This window comes from Episyrphus balteatus, chromosome 1, assembly GCF_945859705.1.
Source record: "Episyrphus balteatus chromosome 1, idEpiBalt1.1, whole genome shotgun sequence".
NCBI classification, from domain to species: domain Eukaryota; kingdom Metazoa; phylum Arthropoda; class Insecta; order Diptera; family Syrphidae; genus Episyrphus; species Episyrphus balteatus.
Genome location: NC_079134.1, coordinates 173,258,410 through 173,271,603, shown reverse-complemented (window position 1 = coordinate 173,271,603; position 13,194 = coordinate 173,258,410). Strand labels below are relative to the sequence as shown.

The following is a 13,194-nucleotide window of genomic DNA, read 5'->3' as shown; positions in this document are numbered from 1 at the left end:
TGTTGTTTGTAAAAAATTAAAACTTTCAACTGATTCAGTTTTGGAATGCTAACTTTTTTTTTTTCTTTTCTGTTACATATTTTATTAATTTTATTCAGATTCATATACAAAATTTACCCCAATCATGCCTTAAGCTAAATAGCCCCTTGTTTATAACAAAAATATTGTGATTATAGTTTTCTTCATTTACTTCAACAAAAAAAAAATTCAAAAATTATTTTATTTTATATACTTTTTTTGTGGAATATCTGAAAAAAAAAAAAATTATAATTCGGTTTCGGTTTTGTGTAAATAACATTTCATTTTAAATTAATTTTGTTTATAGAACAAAAAATAATATTATGTTTCATAAGATGGTGTAGTTTTTGATATTTAGTTGTAGAGCATGCTTTCTTTTAGTCGAAAAAAATATAAAAAATATTTAAAATTAATTCTCATTCCCAAGGATTGTGGTTAGATAAAATTTTCATTATTTGGTAAGTAAGAATATAATTTGAAAAAAAAAAAATACTTCATGACTTATATTTAATTTATTTTATTTTAAAATCGGTCGTAAAATTGATCGAAATAAATTTTAATCGTCGAAGTTTTTCTTTTTTTCGTTTGATTTTTAAATAAGTAATTAACTTGTTATGGTTCCTCCATTGAATAACAAATTCGTTTTTAAAAACTCATTCAATTAAATTTAAAATTTACGCTTAATTGTTCATACAAAAAATGTTCGTTCTTGTTGATTCTCATGAATTTGTGTGACCTATTTTTTTTTTCTATTTCACCTGAAAAATTAAGAAACACTTACGAAATGGGAAAAATAATGGGATAAAACTTGTTTTATTCCCATTTTCTTTGAGTAGACCAAAACAGCATTGTAAAAAAACAGTGGAATAGTTACACTAAAAAATTGGTCAAATTTACCAAATTAAATTTTTAAGACTTGTCAGCGACTCGTCGACGAAAGACTGTGAAAAAGGCATTGTGCGAGAGACTTCCAAGTTGCAATTGTGCATTTTTACTGCTGGATTGTAGGGTTTGTGCGGGTGTCTTTCAGAAAATCCATAAAATTTCGAATTTCTTTCGGCTAACTAATTTTTCTAGTGTTTTCCAACCAGTATAACATCCTCTTATTTGGTTCAGCAGTGCAGAGAGGTTAAAAAACCACTCAAGCTCATTGCCAGAAACGACTAAGATCAACTTATAATCTCAATCCAAAAATGTGCCCCAAACCAATGTAAACACACCTGTAGTTTATAAATACGTTAACATATTCATGTAGGAAAATTCTGAAAATACTCCCCATTTTCCTCTTCTACTTTATCATCCCTGATTTGAAAAAGGAAATACACATTAACTCATACAAAATTGATACGAAATATGGAAATATGCCAAACGAGATTCTAATGACATTATCTTAGCCCTGTTTTTCGGTAGACAAGGGTTTCCTTCTTTTTTTTTTAGAGAGAGAAAAGGGTCATGAAGATTATGATGTTTTGATGCGGAAAAAAAAATACAAAAACTTTTGCCAAAGGAAACATTAACCCATTGGGGAAAATCCAGGCAAATTTGATAAAAAAAACAAATCTACATGCTCAAATCTGACAAAGCTAACCCAAGTCAAAGTAGGTTATTTGAAGCTGGGTTGATGCAAATTAGGATATATACCTTTCCCCCAAATGAAAATTAAATTATATTGAATCATAAATATAAAAAGCAATCTAAGAATTTATTTTAAACTTTCATAAAAGATTATTTGCATTTAAAAAAAAGCACCCAAAATAATTAAAAAAAAAAAAATGTTCCACATACGCCACAGTGAACTTCCGATATTTCTGTTTATTTTTGCCGCCAAAGAGAAAAAATTATGAAAGAATTTTCGTTTGAAAAATTATAAAACATTTTTCATCATAATGACACACTTTTTGTATTGAATTTATATACAAGAGTACACCACTCCACCGAACCGCAGACATCAAAGAAAACCCAAAACAGACACAAAAGTTCATTTACCTTCGCACCAAGTCTGTGTTTTTCTTTGACGTGCGGACTCTTGATTTTCTTTTTTTATTTTTACTTTTTTTAATCAAATGAACTTCTCTTTGACGATGCATACTTTTACGTTTTCCTTTTTACACATTTACACCGGGGGCCATTCAAAGGAGGACTTTAACAGAAGAGGAGAGAGTTTCTGCAGTATCCTGCTTTATTTTAATTAATCACAGAGGAAAGGAACCAAACATGCATACCCTCATACAAATGCTCTCTGTAACATCAGTGTAGTCTGTACTACAAGTAGGTAATGATAAAGAATGAGATTAACTTTCAGGATAGGTCCTGACTCCTGAGTTCAAGTTCCTTATTCCTAGGTTCCGTGGACGTGTTTTAATTTTTTTTTTAAGCTTTCCTCTTCCAAATTCATCAATTAGTCGATTGCAGTTTACTTTTATGTTCATACATATTTAATCCTGCAGCAGAATAAGACTAATTGAAAAAAAAGAAAAAGAAAATCCTGAAGGTCCTTCCGTAGAGTATTTTAATTTTTGTGTAAAAACAGAATGGGCAAAAGGGTTTTTCTAATTGGTTTGTAGAAATTATTCTTTTGTAAGGATACAATTTAAGAGAATATATTTTTTTTTGTCTGAGTTTAATTTATGGTCGAAATCTCATCAAAAAGAAGGAATTCCTTTGTGGGAAATAATTTTTCATAAATGGCTGAGATAAATTCGTGGAATTTTATTTTTCTTCCTGGGTATCGTCACTGTTTAAGATTTAATAATCAACAGTTTTGAAGAATATTTTTGCTAAAATCTTGGGTTGAAACATGGATAAATAGTCCGATGGGGGCAATAGAAAAGGATTAAAAATAAAAAGACAACTTGGAAGGGTTAAAATTGTAAAAGGTTCTCCTCTTTTAGGGTTTTTTTTTATACAAAAAGTGATTTATTCATTGGTTTGGAATGTAATTAATATTAAGTTTAAATTAAACGATGGGAAATTTAATATAAGAAAACTTAGTTCAGTTCCATAAAAATTCTATTAATATTTATTATTTATGTAATATGTTATTTTTTTTTCTTGTTCTCTCTTTGTATATTGGGAAATCATTATTCATCCCGAAAGGGTTTGATTTCCATAAAAGTGGGTAATCGCCAAATTTAATAATGTTTTTAAAATAATAAACTTACTTCTAGTATATTAAGAGTATTAATCGAATTCAAAAATATATGGTTGTTGTTTATATTTAATTAAAATTTAAAAAGCTTGTGCATAACATTTGCGCGCTGTCTAACCAAATTATTTAATGAGTAATAAAAATAAAGTGACCAAGACAAGCTTGCGAAAAAGTAGTAGATTATTATTATTTTTCATAAGCTAGATTTTTAATCAAAATGCTGCCAAACTCTGAGTGGTTTCTGTGTCGATAACACTTTTATAAATTTTATTTAATTTCATCTCATTTCAGTGTTGTTGTATTTTTTTTAATTTATTTTTTTTTTTTATTTTATTTTATTTTTTTTTTATTTTATTTTTGTTTTTTTTTATTTTATTTTATTTTTTTTTTATTTTATTTTATTTTATATTATTTTATTTTATTTTATTTTATTTTATTTTATTTTATTTTATTTTATTTTATTTTATTTTATTTTATTTTATTTTATTTTATTTTATTTTATTTTATTTTATTTTATTTTATTTTATTTTATTTTATTTTATTTTATTTTATTTTATTTTATTTTATTTTATTTTATTTTATTTTATTTTATTTTATTTTATTTTATTTTATTTTATTTTATTTTATTTTATTTTATTTTATTTTATTTTATTTTATTTTATTTTATTTTATTTTATTTTATTTTATTTTATTTTATTTTATTTTATTTTATTTTATTTTATTTTATTTTATTTTATTTTATTTTATTGTATTTTATTTTATTTTATTTTATTTTATTTTATTTTATTTTATTATATTTTATTTTTTTTTTTTATTTATTTTATTTTATATTTTTTAATTTTATTTTATTTTATTTTATTTTATTTTATTTTATTTTATTTTATTTTATTTTATTTTATTTTATTTTATTTTATTTTATTTTATTTTATTTTATTTTATTTTATTTTATTTTATTTTGTTTTTTTTTTTTTATTTTATTTTATTTTGTTCTTTTTTTTTATTTTATCTTATTTTATTATTTATTTTTTTTTTTATTTTATTTATATTTACATATATTTATATTCTTTGTTTGTTTAGAACTGTCTCTTTCGCCGTCCGACTTACAGAAAATTAAAGCAATCATCGACGACTCAATCCACTCAGAGCTTGCAAAGGCAAACGCCAATTTAACCACAAAGGCCGACGTCAATATGCTTATTGCCGAAATAATCTCTTTACGTAAACAAAACGAGGAACTATTGATGAAAGTCCAGCAGTTTCAACAATTTTTCTATAATTTCAAAGATGAATTTGATTTGGAGATTAGAGAACTAAAGCAGAAAAATGTCACTGTCATCACTATAGTAAATTACTGATCTACAGGAAAGAGTACTTGGCAATGGCGAAATGTGAATACTTTCAAAAGGGTTGTCGGTGAAAATTTAATTATCTGCTGGAAAAATACGACTTTCTATTAAGCAAGAAAATAGGTGTTTGTATACTACTTCATCCCAATAAAGTTGGATTTAAAAAGTTGTTAACTTTTTTTTGTAGGCGTCGTACAATAATGATTGAGGTATAAAATTAAAACTGAAATGATAAGCTTTGCGATGGTATAAATTTTTTTATAGGTTGCCATATAAAAAAATGAAAAAAATGTTGTTTTTTTCTTTAAAAATATGATTGGCTTAAAAAATTACTCAAAATGTGTTTATTCAAAACTGTATTTTTGCATCAGTGGCAATCATGGTGGTTGGTTCTTATTTTGCTATTCCTTGCTTAAGAAAAATTCTTAAATTTCAATTTCAATTAAATGCTAAAACCAAAACCTACAGAAACATCCTTTGCTTGCCATACTTAGTAAGTCAAAGTGTTTTTGCTCAAAAAAAAAAAAAACTAAATGATTTTTGTTTTTCAATTTTTTTTTTTGATTTTTTTTAATTCATTTCCACCAACCGAACCCAACCACCACCGCCATTGCCATGAGGTTGACAGCGCGGCGTGCAATATTTCATCTCGGCAGGACATAAATTCATTGCAAACTTATTTTTTTTTTTTTTTTTGTGTAAAGAGAGAAGAAAGAACTCCGGGAAAATACCATGGCAGCAGCTGCTCCTGCCATGCCAATGTTCACCACCAACTAAAAAAAAATATCTCTGTGCGCGCTCCTGCGACCTAATTATAGTCCTTTGGTTTTAATGTTTTTTTCTTATTATTATTTTTTTTGTGAGAAAAATTTATAGTTGGCTGCTTGGCATTACGCTACAATTGAAATCTTAATTTTAAGAGAATATCAACAAAAGAAACTAAATAAAATATTTGCATTTTTCAAGTCGAAATTTGTTTTGCAAGGACGACGACGAAACAATGTGATGGGGTAACGAATACGACGGCGAAGGATGATGATGCGACTTTAGATAGAAATGGCAATTAATTTGCATTTGCTATTGTATGCTGGCAACAATATGACACTCAGTGAAAAGAAAAAAAAAACTTGAAAATACTCAGGATAGATGCAAATATTTGTTCTCATTTTAGTTTTTGGTATTCTTCCCTCCAAAATATGAATCCATCCAAACTCCCCCAAGGAAAAAAAAAATTCAAAAATGTCATTGATTCTTTAATAAATGGAATGTGATAGAATTTTTAATTGATTTGCTCTTGACATAAATTAATTTTAAATACCGTTCATAACCGAGTTTTTAATAAAAGCCTGAATGATATACTCTTAAGGCTTCTGTCTGTTCAAGTTTTTTGCTTTATTTTGTGCTCATTCTTTTTTTTCGAAACGTCAAGTGTGGAAAAAAAATTGAAACAAACTATAAAAACGAGAACATCCTTAAAATAAAAAAAAAGATTAAAAAAAAAACGACAGCAATGTGTACTTTTGTCTGAAAGTTTATACACTCACTCACTTGTCTATCGTCCTCGACTTAGAAAGATAAAAATGAATGAGTTTTATTTTTTTTTTCGTTTTGCTTCTACGTGTTTGTGTACTTTTTGTGTACTTGTTTTTTTTTTTTTTTTGTATTTAGGTCATTGTTTTGTGGTTACGGACTGGTTTCTTTAGAAATAGTTTTGTTTAGTGTTTAAACACAAAACAAGAAACATAAACAACAACAAAAAAAAAATGATAAAATGCAATCTTTGAGGGTTCCTCGCTAATGCTTTCTTTTCAAAGTCAGTGAAAATATTGTTTTTTTTTGGTATTGTCATTTGGGTTTTTGATAATTTATTTAAATGGATATCTTTGGAATCGAATTATAAGACAAGGTCTTCTTCCATTTCATCCAGGTCAAACTTGATACTTTTGTTCAGCTAACATTTCAGCTTCGAAAAGGTTTTAAAGAAGTCACATTAAAATTTCGATTAAGTTTCTTTGCATGGAAAAGGAAAATAATATACAATAACATGTTCTTATAAAGTCTATAAAAAGCGAAGAATGAAACTCTAGTAGTTATGAGAAATACTTTCATTAAGTTTTTAGAAAAAAATTTTATGCAAGCCTTTCCGAAGCTGTTTAATTTGATTTTGAGTTTTACGTAAATATATTGTTAAAATATTTAAAAGAAACAATTTTTCATTTTAACCTTGAACACTTAAAGCCATAAGATTTCGTTAAATATCATGAAAAAGTTTAAAAAACCTTAAAATAAAAGAATTGTAAATGAAAGTTTTTAGGAGCTCTAAATTTATATAAGTTGCATAACCATTAACCGAAGCTTTTATAAGTTTTTTTTGGGTTAAGCTTTCTAAAGAGTGTTCAAACACTTTTATACAAGTAGTTTAACAGGTTATAACTTCGTTATAAAAGCTGACGAGTAAGTTGGAACAAGCTAGTGTGATGCGTTACTACATAAGAGCTAAACAATTTTTTAAATAACTGTTCTTAAACAAGGATGAGCTCTACGTAATCTATTAAATATCTTTGCTGTAACTTTTTTGCTCACCAATGCTATCTGTCTGTCATTCTGTCAGGACGTCTGTCGGTTTTTAAAAGGAGCTACCGCCTAAACTCCTCGGCCGATCCACTTCAAACTTTGTATGTAGAAGTTTTTGGATCCTGTACAGAGGGGTTTTGAAATTAATTTTTTTTTTAATAAAAATAAGCGTCACTGTCATATACTAATTTAAAAAAAGTTTAATTTACTCAAAAATGGCTCCTACGATTTTGATCAAAAAATTCGAGTTACTGTTTTCAGACAAGATTTGTCTGTTTATGAAAAAAAGTTTTTTCAAGAATCGTTAACTGTACCTCCCATACAACCATTTTTTGTTTTAATCTGATTTTCTCCCAAATTATTTGCCTGATTTTAAAATTTTTTTAAACAAAAGAATTTATATTGTTTTCATATAAATCAATAATAAAATTAAAAAAAAAAATAATTTTTGGATATTTAAAAAAAATCAGAATTTTTTTTTTTGAAAAATGGAATTTTCGAAAACAGGAAATTGAATTTTTTTTTGGAAATTTCGGTTTTAAGTGTTTGTTAATAATTTCTATAAAATGGCGTTCCAATTTTTTTTTTCAAAAAATTAGTTTATTTCAAAAACGGCTCTAACGATTTTGAATTTTTATGAAATATGAATAAAATGCATATTTATTAAAGAAATTAATCTGCATACTTTCTTTGGAGCTCAATTTCATATTAAGAGTTGTTTTTTTTCATTGAAGAACGAATTTTTTTGTATTGTGTTGTATTTTAATAAATTTCAACCTTTAAGTAGAATACTAAGACATTAAGAAATAAAAAAAAATTACTGTGATATGCACATTAATTTAGTCTTACAATTTTGTCTCTGTCACAGTGGCTCTTTATTTCCAAAAAATCGGTTTCGGAAACTCATACACCGAAACTTGTATTTTCAAAAAATAAAGACTAAGCAAAAAAAATTTCTGTTTATCAAAATATTAACAAACACATTTTCTTTTCTATTTTAGTATCTTTTGAAAATTGTAACGTAGGAAATGCTAAAAATTAAAGAATTTTTATCATATTACCCGAAGTAATCAAAGAATTTAAAAAAAAAGTACGCATACGCCCGAGTGTATTATCAAGATGTAATTTTAAGATACATTCCACAGAAGCTTACTTTTTAATTTGCATTTAAATTATTATTACCAAAGATTTTGCTATGGCAAATAAGGGCAATTTTCAAGTACAAGTTGAAAAGTAAATAATTTGTCTGATAAATGAATAAATTAAATATCATTGCAACTTTACAAAAATTACCCAATTGAAAAATAAAATATCAACATGTAGTTCAAATAAAATTTAAAAGTTATATAAATATTTAAAAACAAACCCTTTCCTTTATATTTTTCAATAAATTTGCACAAATAAATTCCAGTTAAAATGTAAATTAAATCTTTTTGTTTGTTGATTCATTCAAAATGAAATATTTTCTGTAATTTTCCATTGAAAAATTCATATTATTTTGGAAAAATAAAAATAATAATTATTATTAATTAGTTGGAATGTTGGGAATCACTGTATTCCATTGAAAGGTAAATACCTACTCCTTTGTAGTTTTTTGCTTTTATTTGTTTGCTTTTGTGTTCTTTTTGCTTTTTAATTATACTCAGGAAGTCAAAATAACTGAAATATTAAATAGTGTTTATATTCATTTAAGTTACATATTAAAGGGAGTTTAGTGGTTCGTGGAAGGTGATACTAATTAAATTGAATTGGGATAAATTGACCCTGTTTTTTTTTCAAGTATGAATATTTTTATTAAGACATAAAACAATAAGGGACTTTTGAATAATTAATTTTGGTTTGCAAATTCTTTTAACTATAGAAAACTAAATTTAATTTAAAAATCCCACTTAACAGAGAACAACCCATATGACAATATCGACTAATCATTTTTAACCTTTTCAACAAAACACAAAATGTTCTTCCTTAAAACCATCTAATCAATCAAATTTATTGAAAGAATTTATTCAACCTAACAAAACCAATTTATAAATATCAAAATAGATATATCCTTTCTTTTAAAATACCCTTCCTATAAAGTATAGGTATATCCAAAGGATATATGAACCTAAATGGAAAAACAAAACCTAACCTAACCCAACCAACCGTAAACCACATTATGTCTTTTGTGTGTGTTTGGTTTTCCTAAAATTGTGTAAAATACAATTTTAGCTATTTTATGTTTCGCCTATACATTAATATCCTCCTCTTGGGCAATCCTATAAAATCTACAAACACAAAGTAAACAACAACAAAAAAAAATTAAATTCCAAATATCCTGCTATATGTGGTTTTTGAACATAAAACAGGAAATTAAAATCTACACAAACACATCTAGATTGTATGTATGTATTTTACTTGTACATCATTGGTAAACCTACAACATTATTTCCCACTTTTGATTCTATCGAATTAATTTAATCTTTCTTTGCAAAGAAAGGCGAGCCTGTAGAAAATTAAAAAGAAAAAGAAAAGGCAAGAATATATTTTTTTTTTTTTGTTTGTGAGTTAAATCAACAAGAAGGACTTTTCGATTATCGTTATTTCTTTTTAATCTCTGTAAACAGTATTTTCTATAGTAAAAAGTTTATTGATAAAGTTTCTTTGTTTAAGGACATTGAATTTCACGGTTAAAGGTATTCAAGTAAAAAAATACTGAAGGAATAGTGTCAAATAGTCTTTTATTTTCTAAAATTTCAATTTATATACATATTTTTGTTGTAACGAAGCTAAATATACAACACATAACTTCTTTATATATTTCCCTGAATCTTCATTTGCATTTATTAATACAAAAGAAGCAATATTTTTATTTGGAACCATAATGATTCTGACTAAGAGAGTAGGGACTGTTAGATAAAATCATTTGTATTAAAAAAAAAATTAAACAAGATGGGTCCTATTGTAGAACCTGGTGGTACTCCACATTCCACAGTGTGAATGTGATTGTACATAATTGATGTAAAAAGTTTCTTGTTACTGATGATTTAAGCATACAAATTTGGTAGTGTCTCAACGAATCTGTATGAATTCGCAGGAATTCAAGAAATGACCTTAAAAAAATTTGACAGATAAATTGGAAATTCCGACAAATCTTTGAATGAAACCCCCAAAATAAGAAAGATATTATGAAAATATATACACTTGACTTTAGCTGAAACTCTCTTCTCTCTAAAAAAAAAACATCGGTTTCAAATTTTTCTAAGATGTGAGCATTGAGCAATAGGACATGTCAAAAAAAATCGAAATTCTTTTTTTTTTATTTTATAATCCGAAGAATCGATTGCTAGACAATTAATTTGTTTATAAATCGACTTTTTAGCAAATTTCGTTACATATTCTTGCAGGAAATTAAACGCTCTTCAAAAAAAGCTTTTTACCTTTTTTTCGTTTATCTAACCGTTTAAAAGATATTTGAAGTCCAAAAATTGAGAAAATCTTTAAAAATTCATTTTAGCTCTTAATTTAGTAAAAAATTGAAAAATTTTAATAATCAAACGGGCAAGACATATTCTTTTAGGAAACAAATTTCTCCACAAAAAGTTTTTGCATACTTTTTTCAATAACACTGGTCTGCAAAATTAAACTTTTTTTTTTCTCTCTCAAATAATTTTTTGGTATTATGAAAGATTAGACTTTCCTGAATCTAAACCTGGTTTCAGAAAAATTCTATCAGGTACCATTATTTTAAAAATGATTTTTGAAAAATGTGAGTAGTTTCTAAAAAATCACCCTTTTAGATTCATTTGAACTTGTATAAAATTAAAACTATTTGTAGCATTGAGCTCAAATTTGAAGGACTTATTCTTCATAATATGACCTATCGATTGATACCAAATATGTTTTACATTCATGTTTACTCATTTTTTAAAATACTGATTGACAAAAAAAGCAGACATTTTGAAATCCTTCACTTTCTAGTAAATCCTACATGAACAAAAGCACCTTAATTAAGGAAAATGTAAAATATCAATGCCCATTATATTAAAAAAGTCAAATATGTAAAGAAAACCAAAATAAAATACATTAAACAAAATTTTTACGTGTTTTGTAATTTTATATACTATTTTTCTATTTAGAAATATCTTATTTGTAATAAACCATTCGATAAACTGCCTTGTAAAGCTTCAGGTTTGTTTCTCCTAGAAACAACAGTACACTTTTCTTATAGTTTTTGATGTGCTGAGTTAGAATCCGAATTCAAAAAAAATTCTATCACGTCAGGATTTTAGGATATTCGCATTAAAGTATCACAAAATCAAGTTTTTTTTTAGAAAATCTCAAAAAAACTACTATATCTCAAAAACCAGAGCTGACCGAAATTTTTTGAGTTCGGATTCAAAATCAGCACACTAAAGTCCATTAGAAAAGTATACTTTTGTTCTAGGGAGAAAGATATATTAATTTTTAGAGATCAGTTTCTTTATGGTAAGATATGCCAAACCTTCTAAACTTACTTAAATTAATAACGAAGAAAAAAATAACAAAAATAATAAAAAATTATTAAAATTATTTTTATTTTAAGTGGAGTGATTGAATATAATTCAATATAAGTTCAAGTGACCTCAACTCCAAAAATTTTATAAAGCGTTTCGCCCAGGTACGACAGTGGGCTCATCAGTTAGATCTGTCGTACCCTTACTAAGACGCCTTATTTTGGTCGATGTTTACCGACACTATATAAAACATCGACCAAAATAAGGCGTCTTAGTAAGGGTACGACAGATCTAACTGATGAGCCCACTGTCGTACCTGGGCGAAACGCTTTATAAAATTTTTGGAGTTCAGGTCACTTGAACTTATATTGAATTATATTCAATCACTCCACTTAAAATAAAAATAATTTTAATAATTTTTTATTATTTTTGTTATTTTTTTCTTCGTTATTATATAAGCCTGACCACGGGCATACATTTTCTAAGTGTCTGAATTTAAACAAATTCCCTTAGAATATTATAATTCACAGTATATTCATGCTGTGAGTTTTATATAGTGTCGGTAAACATCGACCAAAATAAGGCGTCTTAGTAAGGGTACGACAGATCTAACTGATGAGCCCACTGTCGTACCTGGGCGAAACGCTTTATAAAATTTTTGGAGTTGAGGTCACTTGAACTTATATTGAATTTACTTAAATTAAGATATCTCGGAAAAGAAAAGAGATATTCAGAAGATTGAAATTGAGTTTGAAAGAAAAAAAAGAGTTTTTTTTCATAAACCGTATCAATTTTAATTGAAAAAGATTACATTATGCCAAAATATTTATTCGAAAACAGCAAAAAAATGGGTTTTTGAGATTTTCTAACGGGATAATCTAAAAAACGTGACGTGCTAGGTCAATTCTGACTTCAGATTCGGAATCAGCATACAAAAATCCTTTAGAAAAGTATAGTTTTATTTAAAGGAGGATTTCCTTGCAGACCAGTGTAATCTAACCATTTGAAAGATATTCGAGGTCAAAGCTAAAAAAAGTTATAAAAACATTTTTTAAGCCACTGAAAAGTCATTATAATCAAATAAGCAAGATGTATTCTTGCAGGGTAGTAAACGTTCTACAAAGCTCTTTGAGCAACTATTCGGAAAACCACTTAAATCCGGAAACATACTAAAAACACTTTTTTTCAACTTTATTGTATGATATTTGATAGATTTAAAGGCTAAAATAGATACATTTCAAAAAGTTATTGGTTCGTTTTTGAACAAATGAAAAAATGGTCCTTCGATCCGGATTTTCGCTTGTAATTAAGTAGGCTTTCTTTATTAACATGTGCCTAGTTTAACATGACTGGTGTCATTGGAAAATAACCCTTTACGAAATGATTTTTAATTTCCTTATTTAAATCTTTTAGGAAAAAAAGTAATCTATTTCCAGTCTGTTCCTTTAACTATTTACTAAGCTGTATCTTTTAAAATAAAATATAATTTTTATTGATCTTTGTCCTTTGCCAAAAAGGTAAACACTCTTGAACAAAGCTTATGCGTGTCATCCTTGAAAATTTTGCGATTGATTTCAGCAGTAAGACACGTTTTTAATTGAAGATTAAGCTGAAGAAAATAAAACCATTCAAT

General features: G+C 26.3%; 1 protein-coding gene and 1 long non-coding RNA gene across 6 annotated transcripts in view; one reads left to right on the top strand and one right to left on the bottom strand.

The window, feature by feature from the left end:
• Positions 1–13,194, bottom strand: part of LOC129907776 (uncharacterized) — a 68,821-nt gene that overhangs the window by 29,716 nt on the left and 25,911 nt on the right. The window contains exons 3-4 of one of the 3 annotated variants that reach the window (XR_008771148.1): positions 8,667–8,745; positions 8,427–8,552 (exon numbers count right to left, since the gene is read on the bottom strand). The exons of the other annotated variants lie outside the window; for them this stretch is intronic. This is a non-coding gene — a long non-coding RNA (uncharacterized LOC129907776). Of the gene's footprint in view, positions 1–8,426; positions 8,553–8,666; positions 8,746–13,194 lie in introns of those variants that run through there. 3 annotated transcript variants of the gene reach the window in all.
• The window catches only part of LOC129907768 (syndecan-like), a 413,100-nt gene that overhangs the window by 390,137 nt on the left and 9,769 nt on the right, over positions 1–13,194 (top strand). The gene's annotated exons all lie outside the window — the stretch shown is intronic.